At 40.9% G+C, this 15,478-nt stretch overlaps 1 protein-coding gene across 1 annotated transcript in view; it reads right to left on the bottom strand.

The window, feature by feature from the left end:
- Positions 1-15,478, bottom strand: part of LOC140745286 (neural cell adhesion molecule 1) — a 222,165-nt gene that overhangs the window by 113,205 nt on the left and 93,482 nt on the right. The gene's annotated exons all lie outside the window — the stretch shown is intronic.

The raw sequence follows: 15,478 nt of genomic DNA, 5'->3' as shown, positions 1-15,478 counted from the left end.
TTTCACTAATCCTTATAGTTTCGGATTTGGCCCTGAAGGCCCGTTTGAAAAATTCATTCTGTATATGTATAGAAATAATATCGGTACCATTAACATTTTATAAGCTTAAAATATATAAAGGTTTTTTCATGTTGTATTTTAAGAATAATAATTTCTCCATTAACTGGAAGATGTCAAGCGTTACATCAAGGAAAGGACATCTATAAATATTCCGGCATTACCTCAAAAGTGACCAAAAGGGCAACTTTATCGGCATTTGGAGTAAAAATAAATATTTGGGTGCTCCCTCAGGACATTAAGGCATAAACGACCGATTTTTATGTACGCGGTTTCGCGAATTTATTCAGGTTATGTGTATATTTAGTATTTAAGGGTTAGCCTTCACTGGCTACTACTGTGCGATAGTTATTTTTTAACGAGGGGGGATTTCCAAAAGGTACCAGTCGTGGGAGCGACACGGGGTTTTGTGGGATTCTTACAGCACTAAAATCCCCCGGTGACCGTCCTCGACGCTGTGTTGAGGACTCCGGGATTTATCTCGGATAGAATCTTGTTTGTCTTGTAGTTCGTGGACAAGAATCGGGCTACGGTATCCCCTGCCTGTCGAAAGAGGCGACTAAAAGACGGCTTCCGGGGTTACGAGATGGCAATAGTGGGAGCTCGAACCAACCAGCATAAGACCCCGGGAAGGACGACGATATGGCGAGCGTCGTGCTCACCTGGGCGAAGCCTGACGGGGAACGCGCCAAGAGGACTCCGGTTGCGTTCCTTAGGAGATCCCGGAGTCACTTACGCAGCGCCTAGGATTTACCGGGGGATTTAATGCGGTAAGAATGCCACATCACTCCCATGTCACTCCCACGGTACCGGGTACCTTTTGCAAGTCTCCTCCTCGGAGACAAAAAAAAGGATTATTTATCGATAATAACCGTAAAAGCACAAATCCGAATTACTAAACCCAAAACTACTTTCTTGTCCCGAATAAGAATATCCTATTCCCTATTAATCGGAGCACTCACAAAAGAATGATTGAACAAGTTGAACGATGTTCAAACAACAAATATCCGAGAATCATTCTGAGAAATGGCGCATAATTTCCTCGGATGGACGAGCAAATTTGATGAATGAATGGACTAACGCGCTGTAATTCTGATTAATCGACAGCGCACGATGCTGTAATGAATAGGTTATCTTTAGTATGTTTGTGTGTAATATATCAGTAGTGGGAGGATACTCATCCCACGCAAGTTCACAAATAAGGCCATATTCTGATTTATCTAAAACGCTCGCCATACCGTCCGGTGCGTAAGACGGTTTGCGACCACACATACCGCTGTCCTTCCCGGGACCGCTGGCCGGGCAGTTCGAGCTCTCAATCTTGCGAACCGTGACCTAGGAAGACCCCTTTTAGTCGCCTCTTATAACAGGCAGGGGATACCGTAGCCTATTCTGGTCCCGAAACTACAGGGACAAAGTGATATATCCTATAGTCGTCACAATATAATAAGCCCATTTTGACACATGCCATCCTAATATCATTAATGTTTTAAACTAACTTTGTAGTAGGCAGTTTACGACCACATGACGGTTAAAGCTTGCGGCTCAAATTGCGATTCAAAGCATTCGGAAGAACCCATAATCGATTAACTTACAAATAATCGAAACTTAGAATTACCAATAATTAATTATTTATCCCTTTTACGTCGAAGCTTTTTCATCATAATAACAATAAAATAATCAAGACTGTTTACGATAAGACAAGATAAGATAAAAAAAACAGTTTACGATAGCACGAATTCCGTGTTACGATGCTTTATTTAAACTTCTAAACATGATTAAAATTTTAAATTACACTATAATTTATTTTCTTTTCTACTTTTTTTTAAGGTTTAGATCATATAGAAAAATAATTAGCTCGACTTGGCGAAGGCACTGCCGTGCCTCCAGATTCTGTTTACAAAATATTAAGCAATCTATATAATACGATGTGGGGTTGTAATCGATTTGTCGTAAAATGGAGCAGAATGGTTGATATAAGAGTTTGATACACATGGTTCCGGCTTCGATCTCTGGCCACTAAAATCCTTTGGGCTCCACGCGCATTTGTGGTTCTTGCAGTACTAAAATTCGTACACAATGAGAAACAAAGGGAAAATTTTATGGCTACAAATTTACTTCCTACTGCTGGGCACTTCAGTACACCAAGGCGGATTTATCAAGGAAATGCGAGTTATTGGCCAAGTCATATCGGGTACTTCAAAATTGCCTATAAGGCATTCTACAAGATTTAACATTGTCCAATGATAACAAACAGAATCGTTTAATGTGCCTTCCGAACGAAAGCGTACATGAAACCGCCACTCTGGCCACCCATCCAAATTTCGACCGCGCTGAACGTCGCTTAACTTTATATATCGACGAGCTTTTGCTCGCGGCTTCGCTCGCGTTACGAAGTAATATTTTCATCCCCTATTTTATTCCCTTGGGAGTAGAATTTATCAAAATCCTTTCTTAGCGGATGCCTACGTCATAACATCTACCTGCATGCCAAATTTCAGCCCGATCCGTCCAGTGGTTTGGACTGTGCGTTGATAGATCTCTATGTCAGTCAGTCACCTTTGAGTTTCATATATATCATATATATATTATATATAGATTTATCTTAACACAATACGCGACACCATGCACGTTACTAAATAAACCTTTGAATAATGCCTAAATTAGAACGTTACATGTTACGCAGCAAAGCCTTATATTATTCATTTGGTATTGAACGTTAGACCAACATAAATTATGTTCAACAAAGCTATCTATAGCCATTGTCTTGGCAAAATTGAGGTGTTTCGTAAAGCATAATAGACTATTTCCTGCACGGGTTTCTTAGTAACTTAGATCGGCATCAACCCTTTGTTTAGGGACATACATACATCATTCATACAACCCTTTACTGTCCCAATGCTACTGGTCTCTCTAAATGAGCTTTCATTTACCACAGTTCACCACGCTGGCCAAGTACCAGTTGAAGGTGGTAGAACTCATTGTGGTTAGACTCAGTTAGTTTCAAAGGTGGTAGAACTTTTTGTGTTTCGACTCCGGTGACACCACCGTCACACCTATTCCTTCCATATCAACAGTGTTAAGCGCTGCTGTGTTTTGGTTTGAAGGATGTGGTAAGGGAGACAGACTTTTCCTAGGCGTTCCAGCTTAGTCCTCAGAGGTAGCAGCGCATCTGTGGCCGACCTCAGGTAGGAATATCTAATCCTATCTGGGGTTGATTACCGATGTCCATGAGCGGCAGTAGCCACTTACCATCAGGTGGACTACATGCTCGTCTGCTACTCCTATATTTAAAAAAAAAAAAAACTCCGGTGACACCACCGTCACACCTATTCCTTCCTCATATCAACAGTGTTAAGCGCTGCTGTGTTTTGGTTTGAAGGGGTGGTAATTGAGACATATTTTTTTCTAAGCGATCCAAGCTAGTTCTCAGGGGTAGCGACCACATCTAGGAATCTAATCCAATCTGGGGTTGATTACAGATGTCCATGGGCGGCAGTAGCCACTTGCCATCAGGTGGACTGGAAGCTGCATGCAATTATATTAAAAAAAAACTCTTTACTGTCCCCATGCTACACATTGGTTTATCTGAATGAAAGGACTTTAGCAATAGTCCACCACGCTGGCCAAGTGCGAATTTATATTCGGTATTGGTATGCAGCATGTGTGGTCACATGTCGTCGTACACATCAGATGATGTGGGAGCAGTGTAAATTGGTCCGCTCAGGGCAGAGCTCGATAGGGGGCGTATCGCGCTTGTAGTGGGTTGTGTTCCGTCAGATATCCCCGAGTTCTCCAACAAGCACTGAGGACGGTGGCTGGTGGATTATACAAATCACACATAACACGGCATCGGGTACCTTTTTAAGGTACCATGAACAAAAAAAGGATCAGGTTAGTAACCAACTTTATTAAATACTTGCTGACCCGGCAAACTTTGTACCGTCTCAAAATCTATTTATCAAATATATTTCATATAAAATATAACCTATGTTACTCGTGGATAATGTAGCTTTCGAATGGTGAAAGATTTTTTAAAACGGACCAGTAGTTTTTGAGCCTATTAATTACAACCATACAAACAAACAAAGTTTTCCTCCTTATAATATTAGTCTAGATTGTTATTTCAGTTTATTACAAGTGTTTATAGACAAAGTGAAAACTTACTATTCGACTGCATACACTTTGTAGGTTCAAATTTAATAAAAAAGGTGCTGAACATAAATTATTTTTTGCCTCCAAAATTACAGACAATTAAATTCGGAAGAAAAAGCTCTCGAAGAAAGTGGATCTTCAAAAGTCGTTAGCTATTAACGGGGGTGGCACAAAGGGTGTAAAATTAATTAATCCTTATTATTGAGAGGAATTTCTTGCATTACGTGAAAGTAGGCATCTGGACGCGAATTCTCTTTTTGCAGTTTCTTGCCGCATGCAAATTTTTACCAAAGCAAAAAGCAGTGATAGCCTAGTGGTTAAGAAACTTGGCCTCTCGATACTAGGCACGCACTACTGATTTTTTAAAATTATGTACGTATTAGAAATTATCACGTACTTAAACGGTGAAGGAGAACATCGTGAGGAATCCTGCCTACCTGAGAGGTTTATAGAAAATAATCTCAAAGGTATGTGAAGTCTACCAATACACACTTGGCCAGCGCGGTGAACTATGGGCTAATCCTTCTCCTCCTCTTAATCTGAGAGGAGACACGTGCCCAGCAGTGGGACAGTAATGGGTTGATGATGATGATATGAGGTGTCGTTGGATACATTAAAATTGTAGGAGTGACATAGACTACATTACTTCTCTTTTCAATTAATGCTTAGCTACCTCATCCATTTCTAGTAGAAAACCAACTTTGAATTGTTTAAGGTGGTAGAACCCTCTGTGTAGTTCACCAACACTTCTATTTCTGCCTAATAACAGCAGTGTTAAACACTCCTGTGGTCTGGTTTGAAGGAAGACTTACTTTTACAAATCATTCCACGCACTAAGACTGGAATCTTAGTCCTCAATGGTAGGGGCGCATCTGAGGCCGACCCCAGGTAGAAATCTGATCTTATCTTATAAAAATGTTTAACAAAAAAATAAAACCGACTTCTATGTCACTACAAAGTAAAAAATAATTAAAATAAATGTTGGTTTAGTACATACTCGTAGTTCTCTAGTCGGCGCTGAATATATTTCGTTGGATAACGGCGTAAACAGCGTGTCCAATATCAACATGTAAAAAATATACATGTCGAATAGATCGCTTCCTTTGGGAAGCCGGTTAAAAAATAAAAGCGTATATAATCTCCGAAATCCTTAAATAAAATTTAAGCTGCCCTACTATTTAAATCTTTTTTATGCAATATAGAAGTAGCAGACGAGCAGCAGTCCATCTGATGGTAAGTGGCTACTGCCGCCCGTGGACATCTGTGATCAATCCCAGATAAGATTAGATATTCCTACCTGAGGTTTGGGTACGCCACTACCCCTGAGGACTAAGCTGAAATGTTTCAGAAAAGTATGTCTCCCTTACCACACCCTTTAAACCAGAACACAGCAGCTTAACGCTGCTGTGATGACGCAGAAATAGGTATGGCGGTGATGCCGCCGTAGACGAACCACAAAGAGTTCTACCACCTTCAAAACTCTACAAGCGTCGATTACGATATCATTAAGATTTACACGTTAAAACATCATTAATCATTAATCCCATTCAGGAATTGTTCCCCTAAATTCCCAAGTTAAGGCCACGGGTACATACAGGTTGATTGAATGAAACAATTGAATGATTATTTGAACGAATCTGCGGCTTGCGGTTCATTACACAATTTCGATTTATGGGAAGATTTCGTTATTGTAGTGGATTTAATGTTTGTAACATACAATTTTTGAGATTGGTTATTTACTAGAATTCATAAACAATTTTGTCACCCTTATGAAGGGTGGACTGCCATTTTATAGTAATGAAATGAAATGAAATATATTTATTTTGTATAGGCCAAAAAAAAGGTGTTTCTAAAGGTGGTAGAACCCTTTGTGGTTCGACTCCGGCGGCACCACCGCCACACCTATTTCTACCTAATAACAACAGTGTTAGGCGCTGCTGTGTTCCGGTTTGAAGGGTGTGGTAAGGGAGACAGACTTTTCCGAGGCGTTCCAGCTTAGTCCTCAGGGGTAGCGGCGCATCTGTGGCTGACCTCAGGTAGGAATATGTAATCCTATCTGGGGTTGATTACAGATGTCCATGGGCGGCAGTAGCCACTTACCATCAGGTGGACTGCATGCTCGTCTGCTACTCTTATATTATAAAAAAAAAAAAAAGGCCAACGGCGGCACTTACAAATTATCAGTTACAATATTTTTCTTATACTACTACCGGATCGTAACGCGAACTCTACTGAGAAGATCCGGTAAGAAACTCAGAGGGTTTGTCTTTTTTTTTTAATAATAATTATTCTCTTTATCTCTTTTCTTAAATGGCATCATTTTTTACATATAATTAATAAATAATAAGAAGAAGTAAAAGTAAGTCATAAGGGCCCATCTTCATCAGTTAGTACTGACTGGTTTAAACTTTAATAAGTTTAAACCACTTAACAAAGGCTTATAATGGTGGTAGATCAAATAGGGTTCAAATGGGGATATTTGCCATACGAGTACATATAAAGCAAACATTATAGTCTTTAGGAGTAGTAACGCTTCTGAAATTAGCTTAAGATTAAATCATTTTTTCATCATAATCAACAACCCATTTCTGTCCCACTGCTGGGCTATCTCCTCGCAGAATGAGAAGGATTAGGCCATAGTCCACCGCGCTGGCCAAGTGCGAATTGATAGACGTCAACCTTCGAAAACTTTTCTTTTTTTTAAGATTCTAAAGTATGCAGGTTTCATCGCGATGTTTTCCTTCACCGTTTAAGCTAATGATAATTAATTTTTAATACGCATATACCTTGACAAATTACCGTTTGTTACTCCAATCTTGTAAAACCAACATTACATGGTCTCCAATCTCTGAGGTTTACATAAAATGTCCGTTAATAATAAAATAGATACGCGCCGTAAATTGAATTCTCCGCGTTGACACAAATTGATTGAATGGTGTAACAATGAGCGATCATTTATTCCGTTTTATTGGAAACGTATTGTACCCTATATAGCCTTCTAGTTACTCAGAACAAAAAATACGACTCGCGAATATCATACTGATATGATAAATAGTATCGTAATGGAGTTATAAAAATCTTTATGCAACGCTTATTAGCGAATAAGCTGCACTAACTCGCCGAACAATGACGAGTAGGTAAAGGCCGCGTACGAGTAAGGACGAATACTCCATGAATTGCGTTGAATTTCCCTTTAAACCGCGGAAAACGGGCGAACATTGTGGCGAGTATCAAATACACCTGAGTAAATAATTTACATACTTATTCGCGTCTATTTGCCTGAACTCGGCAAGTATCTTATTGTATGCATTATACTCTTAATTACTAAGATCAAATAAAGAAAGACACTACTGACCGTAAATTATTTGCGTTACAGATTAGATTCCAAGATGATTTGTAAGTATTTCAGCCTTATCTAATTCGCAAAAGGGCAATGTTTTAATATTTTCTTCGAGAGGTTAAGTCTATCGTTTTTTGTCTGAGGTCCCACTATACGATTCCTTATGTTGTGGTTGCCATAGACACACACAAAGACGAATATATAAAAACGAAGACCCATAACTTAATTCATTATATGTTTGACAAGGGACTTTATATAGACTTTATATAAAAATATAGAGTCTGTTTAAATTAAATGAATACTAATTAAAATAAATAAATAAAAAATACTATATATATATATATATATATATATATAATAAAAATGTAATTTATGCATTATTATGCACATATCGACTATAAAATTATTTGTACATACGGAGAATGAGAGCTTGGCACTTTTTAAAAAGACGGTATATTTTTATGAAATAAAGAAGTATGTGAGCATGCAATCCTCCTGCTTATAAAATCAGTGCTGTCCATGGACATACACATTATCTCCAATTAAATTGGAGTCATACCTGAGATAAGAAAGAGGCAGAGCTCTTAACACACACTTCAAACACACGGCAGCACTTAACACAGTTATAAAGCCTTACGCAATAACATTACCCTCAGAGTTTTTACGTTTTGACAAAAAATAGTGTTTTTGTTTTTGTTTACGTATTTCCCGTATATTTCCAATCAGTTCTGATACAATCCGCTAGGGGCACTGATTGGAAATGTATGGGCACATACGTAAACAAATACCAAAACACTCATTTTTGTAAAAACGTAAAAGCTCATACTAAGGGTACAGAATGTTATAGATTTAAAAAGTTCCATAAAAAAATAATAGTATATTTTTTTTATAATATAGGAGTAGCAGACGAGCATGCAGTCCACCTGATGGTAAGTGGCTACTGCCGCCCATGGTCATCTATAATCAACCCCAGATAGGATTAGATATTCCTACCTGAGGTCGGCCACAAATGCGCCGTTACCCCTGAGGACTAAGCTGGAACGCCTCGGAAAAGTCTGTCTCCATTACCACACCCTTCAAACCGGAACACAGCAGCGCCTAACACTGCTGTTATTAGGCAGAAATAGGTGTGGCGGTGGTACCGCCGGAGTCGAACCACAAAGAGTTCTACCACCTTCAAAATCGCTTCACTCGCTTACAATTATAAATAGAACAAGTACCTAAAGCCTTGCGATGCAATTTGTAAGGAACACAACAGTATAGCGGTTTCCATTTCGAAAGTGACAGATTTCGCTGCAACATTTAATTTTGGTTTTGATAATCGAAAACTACACTTACTGCGTAGGGATAGGACGGGAATAACCGCAATTGTAGCCGAGGTGGCACTGGAGATGGAGGTGAAAGAATTTGTTACAATGGACACACGGTTGATACGAATCTCCAACAAAAAATAAATAAAAATTATAATTCGTACTTTTTATTTAGAGTTAAAATATCTAAAGTGTCATTTCCCGGCGGCGGAGGGTAATGGTATGGAGCGTATGTATGTTTATATGTTTGTATGTATGTCTTTTCCTTTAGCATGCCGTGCAGCATGAGGTCATTATATTCGTCTAAATTGTGGCAGTGACAGTTATATTTAAAACAATCGGGTTCTTAATCGAAAACTACACTTACCGCGTCGGGATAGGACGGGAATAACCGCAATTGTAGCCGAGGTGGCACTGGAGATGGAGGTGAAAGAATTTGTTACAATGGACACACGGTTGCTAAGAATGTTAAACAAAAATAAATAAACGCTCGTAAAAATATGTATTTTATTTATGAGGTAAAATTTTTGTTTGAGTGATTTTTTCCGGCTATGGAGGGTCATGTTTTTCAAGCGTATGTATTTTTGTATCTATGTATATATGTCTCGTTCTTTGGCACGCTCTGCAGCTCAAATGACTTGACGAATTTTAACAAGAGGTGTGGTTGGATTCGTCAAATGAGTGGGAGTGACAGGTACATTTAAAACGGTTCTTAATCGAAAACTACACTTACTGCGTAGGGATAGGACGGGAATAACCGCAATTGTAGCCGAGGTGGCACTGGAGATGGAGGTGAAAGAATTTGTTACTATGGACACACGGTAGCTAAGATTGTTAAACAAAAAATAAATAAACGCTCGTAAAAATACGTATTTTATTTTTGACGTAAAATTTTTGTTTGAGTGATTTTTTTTCCGGCTATGGAGGGTCATGTTTTTCAAGCGTATGTATTTTTTTTTTGTATGTATATATGTCTCATTCTTTGGCACAAATTTTAACATTATGAGGTGTTGTTGGATTCGTCAAATTAGTGGGAGTGACAACTATATTTAAACGGTCGGGTTGTTAATAAAAAACTACACTTACTGCGTCGGGATAGGACGGGAATAACCGCAATTGTAGCCGAGGTGGCACTGGAGATGGAGGTGAAAGAATTTGTAACTATACACATTGTTGTAAAGAATGTTGAACAGAAACCACGATAAATGTATTTTTTGTAATTTTTGAATAAAATATTTGAATAATATGAAATTATGTTTTTGGAACTTGTATGTATGTAAGTATGTTTGTATGTATGATCGGAAATGTGTATGTCTCATTCTTTAGCACCTAAACGGCTCGACGGATTTACATTTGAGGTGTTGTTAAATTCGTCTAAATTGTACCCCGAGAGGAGTCCCGTACTCAGTAGTGGGCCAGTACCGGGTTGACGACGAAAGAGAAGCCGAAGAAGGACTTTACAGGATTGGTGGAAGCTAAATAATAAATGGCAGCAGTGATAGCTTAGTGGTTAAGAAACTTGGCTTCTCGATCAAGAGCTCCGAGGTTCATCACTTCTGATTTAAAATGCATGTGTAGCGTCGTAGTAGTATTTGATTATCATTTGCTTAGACGGTGAAGAAAAACATCGTGAGGAAACCTGCATACCTGAGAAAAATAAAATCTCAAATGTATGTGAAGTCTACTAATACGCACTAGGCCAGCGCGGTAGACTATGACCTAATCCTTCTCATTCTGCGAGGAGACCCGTGCCCAGCAGTAGGACAATAATGGGTTGATGATGGATGATGATGATGAAATATGTGCGGGACGACGCGAACAGCTGACTCAAGATTCGACGTAATTATAAGTTTGAAATTGTTTACTTAATTTATAGTTAATAATAGTTCATAAGTTGTAATAAATAAAGACTTCATTATTCGTAACACACGATCAGCTGATTAATATTGTATAGTTCAATGGCCGACGCTAAACAGCTGACTCCAACTCGATCAGCTGATCATAGCAGTAAGACGTAGTTACGTAAACAGCTGATAGTTTTTAATGTAATTTATTGATGTTTTTATTATGTTTGAATAGTGTTTTACTTATGTTTTATTGTTAATAGTATATAATAGGATTTAATAGAATAGGAAAAATAGATAATAGTTTAAGTTTTGTAAATGTAATAAAATAAATATTTCGTAATAGTTTATAGGGCATAGGTATAGGTGTCATTTATAATAGGTTTTGCAATAGTTTAGGTTTTAATAGAAGTTTAAATAGAAATATGTAAATTCCTAAACAAACTAAATAGATTATTATTATTATTATTGTGAATCATCGATTCAAGGCCACAGTTTGAACAGGTTCGTACAGGTCCGTACAGGTTTAGACATAGAATAACGGGAAATAGTTGTAATTGGCCAAAAGGCCTATATTCCTGCCTAAACCTGCTTCTAGTTGTGGTACTTGAGTCGGGGATATAAATAGGCCAGATTTTCAAATTTTCATTCAGTACTGGCAATAGACCTATGGAACAAAGGAATAAATGGAACAAGAACAAAACAAGGGATTTCAATTCTTCCAATCCAGCATTTATAGTAATGTGCCCCTGCACATTTAATGGTCCTTCGAAAGCCGGATATTGAAGAAATTGAAGAATAGTAAGTAATATTATCGTTCCAATTGTCATTTCACACGCTCCGTGGGAAAAGAGCGCCGAGACTCGACGGAAACGAAGCCCTCCTCGTCTGACGCGACCACTGGGACCTCCGCTACGGGCACAACAACAGAAACGTCGGCCACGGGAACCACCGCGACCGACACTACTGGGGGAACCTCCGCTACAGACACGTCCGTCACGACGAAGGGTACAGTAGCGTCAGTGGCCACTGGCACCACGATGGCCAGGCCGGCTGCGACCATTTTCAAGAATTCCGTCGAGCTCACCGCCAGTACTGATTCACCGACAGTAATACAGAAGCCTTCAGAAGCACATAGTCAGCATGGTTCGCGCGCTCCGAGTCGACGCGCCGGATCCACGCGTTCAAGGACAAAGGCTTACAAGATAGCCAAGGCCAAAGAAGAACTTATACGTCTGCAAGTGGAACTTGCAACAGCACGCCTCGCCGTTATAGAAGCAGAAGACGACGATGACGACGTCTCCGAGTACTCAAAAACAGAAGCCGACACCAGGGTCGACGACTGGTTGGAACAGCAAGCGCAACCGAGGCTAGCCATAGCCGACGAGCCGCACCTACCTCTCCGCGAAATAGAAACAGAAATAGAAGCCATCACGGAAGAGACAAGGCCGGTTCAACAGAATAATAGTACAGCGCACCATACCCAACCAGATCCGCGAGTACATACAACGGCGGGAGCTCAAGCACCGGCGGGAGTCCACGCGCAGCCAGACTTCTCTCAACTTACGTCAGCGATAACACAGGCCATCAAAGCTAGCCAGCGGTCCTCAAAGTTTGTTGAATTACCGACTTTTAACGGTAATTATCAGGACTGGCTACCTTTTAGAGCAGCATATATGGAAACAGAAGAGTCTTTTTCAATAGTAGAAAATATTAATAGGTTAAGAAGACATCTAATAGGAAGAGCTAAGGAAGCAGTTGAAAGCTTACTGATCACCAACGCGCACCCATCCGATGTTATGAAGACCTTGGAAATGAGATTCGGTAGATCGGAGATGATAGCAATGGCCGAAATAGACACATTGAGAACACTGCCGCGCCTCTGCGAGTCGCCTAGGGATATTTGCGTGTTCTCTACTAAGGTTACAAACGCCGTGTCTACACTTCGGGCATTGAAATGCGTCTACTATCTCTACAATCCGGAGGTATCTAAGGTAATGGTGGACAAGCTTACTCCTACTTTACGTTACAGATATTACGACTTTGCTGCAACACAACCGAAAGAAGAGCCTGACTTATTGAAGTTTGAAAAATTTATGAAGAGAGAAGCTGAGCTGTGCGGACCCTATGCACTCCCCGAACAGATGGCACCGCCGATGTATAGTAATAGACGTCCTCAGAAGACACATACAGTATTAGAAAAGCAGTCTACAGTTATACAGAAATGCCCCGTATGTGAAGAAACAGGTCACATCGCGACGGACTGCAAACAGTTTAAAGAAGCAAACGAAAGCACAAGATGGGATATAGCAAAGAAGAAACGACTATGCTTTCGGTGTCTACGCTTCAGAAACAAGACTCACAACTGCCGAACGAAGCCGTGTGGTATTAATAGTTGTAAGTATTTTCATAACAGGTTACTACACTTCAACAGAACAGAAAAGGCAGAAACAGAAGATAGGTCAACAGAGGTCATCAACTCCGCGTGGACTACAGCCAGACCTACAAAGAAGCAAACTTTTTTGAAAATAATCCCGGTGCAGGCAACAGGTCCCAAGAATACGGTCAACACTTACGCGTTATTGGACGATGGATCTACAGTTACGCTGATAGACGACAGCCTTGCCTACGAAATAGGGGCAAAGGGACCCATCGACCCACTACGTATAGAAGCAATCAACGAGTTGAAAACAGCTGAAACGAAGTCAAGAAGAGTTAGCATCACACTCAACGGGTTGAACAACCACACAGCAAGCATTCAAGCGAGAACTATCAAGAACCTGCACGTATCGCCGCAGGAAATAGCAAGACAACAGATTGAAGAATGTGAACACTTGCGAGATCTTAGCGACGTACTTTCCTATGAAGATGCGAAGCCTACCATACTCATCGGTCAAGACAACTGGCATCTCCTTCTAGCATCAAGAGTGAGAAGGGGAAAAAAGAACCAACCGGTAGCGTCTCTCACGCCACTTGGGTGGGTACTTCACGGAAGCCACAACCGAATTATTGGACGTACCGCTAACTTCGTGTCACACATTACAGAAGCGCCGCAGGAAGATAAGCTTGAAGATCTCATGAAGCATTACTTCGCAATGGACTCGCTATGCATCAACCCTAAGAAGCCACAGTCGGACCCTGAAGAGCAAGCCTTACGTATCTTAAAGAAAAATACAACCCAAACAGAAGAAGGAAGATACGAAACCGCTCTACTATGGAAAAGAGAAGAGGTCGACTTGCCTAACAACTACGACAACTCGTTGACACGTCTTATGCACATAGAAAAGAAGCTTGACCGTAATTCTCAATTAAAACAGAAGTATACAGAACAGATGGACGCGCTTATCAAGAAAGGATACGCCGAGCCTGCACCGAGGACGAAGACTCCCAATAGAACTTGGTATTTACCGCACTTCGCGGTAGTGAACCCAATGAAGCCAGATAAACTCCGAGTGGTACACGACGCCGCAGCGAAGACTAGGGGTGTCGCACTCAACGACTTGCTGTTGAAAGGTCCAGATCTACTGCAATCACTTCCAGGGGTCGTGATGAAGTTCCGACAGCATATGGTTGCAGTAACAGCTGACATTAAGGAAATGTTCATGCAAGTGAAGTTGAGAACAGAAGACAGAGACGCCCTTAGGTACCTGTGGCGAGGGAACCGTCGTGACGATCAACCACCCGAGGAGTATAGAATGACATCACTCATCTTCGGAGCTTCAAGTTCGCCGTCAACAGCAATATTCGTCAAGAACTTGAACGCTAAGAAGTATGAAGAGACCGAGCCAGAAGCAGCCTCCGCCATTATAGAGAAGCATTACGTCGACGACTACCTGGACAGCTTTAGAAGCCTCGAAGAAGCCATACGCATCACTTCAAGCGTGCGTGATATACATAGAAGAGCTTGCTTCGAGTTGAAACAATGGAAGTCCAACACGCCCGCGCTACTACGAGCACTAGGGGAACAGGAGTCGTCACAGAACATAGAACTCTATAAGGCGGGTGAGCAGCTGGAACGTGTGTTAGGAATCGTATGGAGACCGGATACAGACGAACTTACCTTCAACCTCAATTTAACGCGTGTGCCTCGTGAACTTATAGATGGGAAAACACCGACGAAGAGAGAAGCCCTACGTATAGTTATGTCGCTTTTTGATCCGTTAGGCTTTGCTTCACCAGTTACTATAAGAGCTAAGCAGATTTTACAGGAACTCTGGCGGCGTGGGACATCGTGGGACGAGAAAATAGAAGATCACATAGCGGAACAATGGCGCGACTGGATGGTACATTTGAGAAGCCTCTCGAATATAACAATACCAAGAAGATACCTACAGTACAGCGACGCTACATCCCTTCAGCTCCACGTGTTCACCGACGCCAGCGAGTCAGCCTACGCAGCGGTATTGTATTGGAGAGCAACGGCACCCAACGGCGACGTCAGCATATCACTAATTATGTCCAAGGCCAAGGTGGCACCTTTAAAGTTAACATCTATACCTAGGTTAGAGCTACAAGCTGCAGTGATGGGAACTCGCCTCGCCGACGCCGTCGTTAAAGAACATCAACGAAGGCCGGACTCAAGAACGTTCTGGACGGACAGCCGCACAGTACTCTCATGGATCAAGGCTGGTTCGCGCTCTTACAAGTCGTATGTGGCACATCGCATAGCGGCTATAGAAGAAGGTACAAAGGTAAGTGAGTGGCGCTGGGTGCCAACGAAGTCCAACGTGGCGGACGATGCCACAAGAAATGTCCCAATAGGGTTCACTAAG

Source organism: Epargyreus clarus, unplaced genomic scaffold (assembly GCF_041222505.1).
Source record: "Epargyreus clarus isolate Ecla_fem2 unplaced genomic scaffold, WU_Ecla_fem_2.2 ptg000010l, whole genome shotgun sequence".
In the NCBI taxonomy this organism is placed as follows: Eukaryota; Metazoa; Arthropoda; class Insecta; order Lepidoptera; family Hesperiidae; genus Epargyreus; species Epargyreus clarus.
The sequence above is the reverse complement of the archived record's forward strand: the minus strand, read 5'-3'. Positions and strand labels throughout refer to the sequence as shown.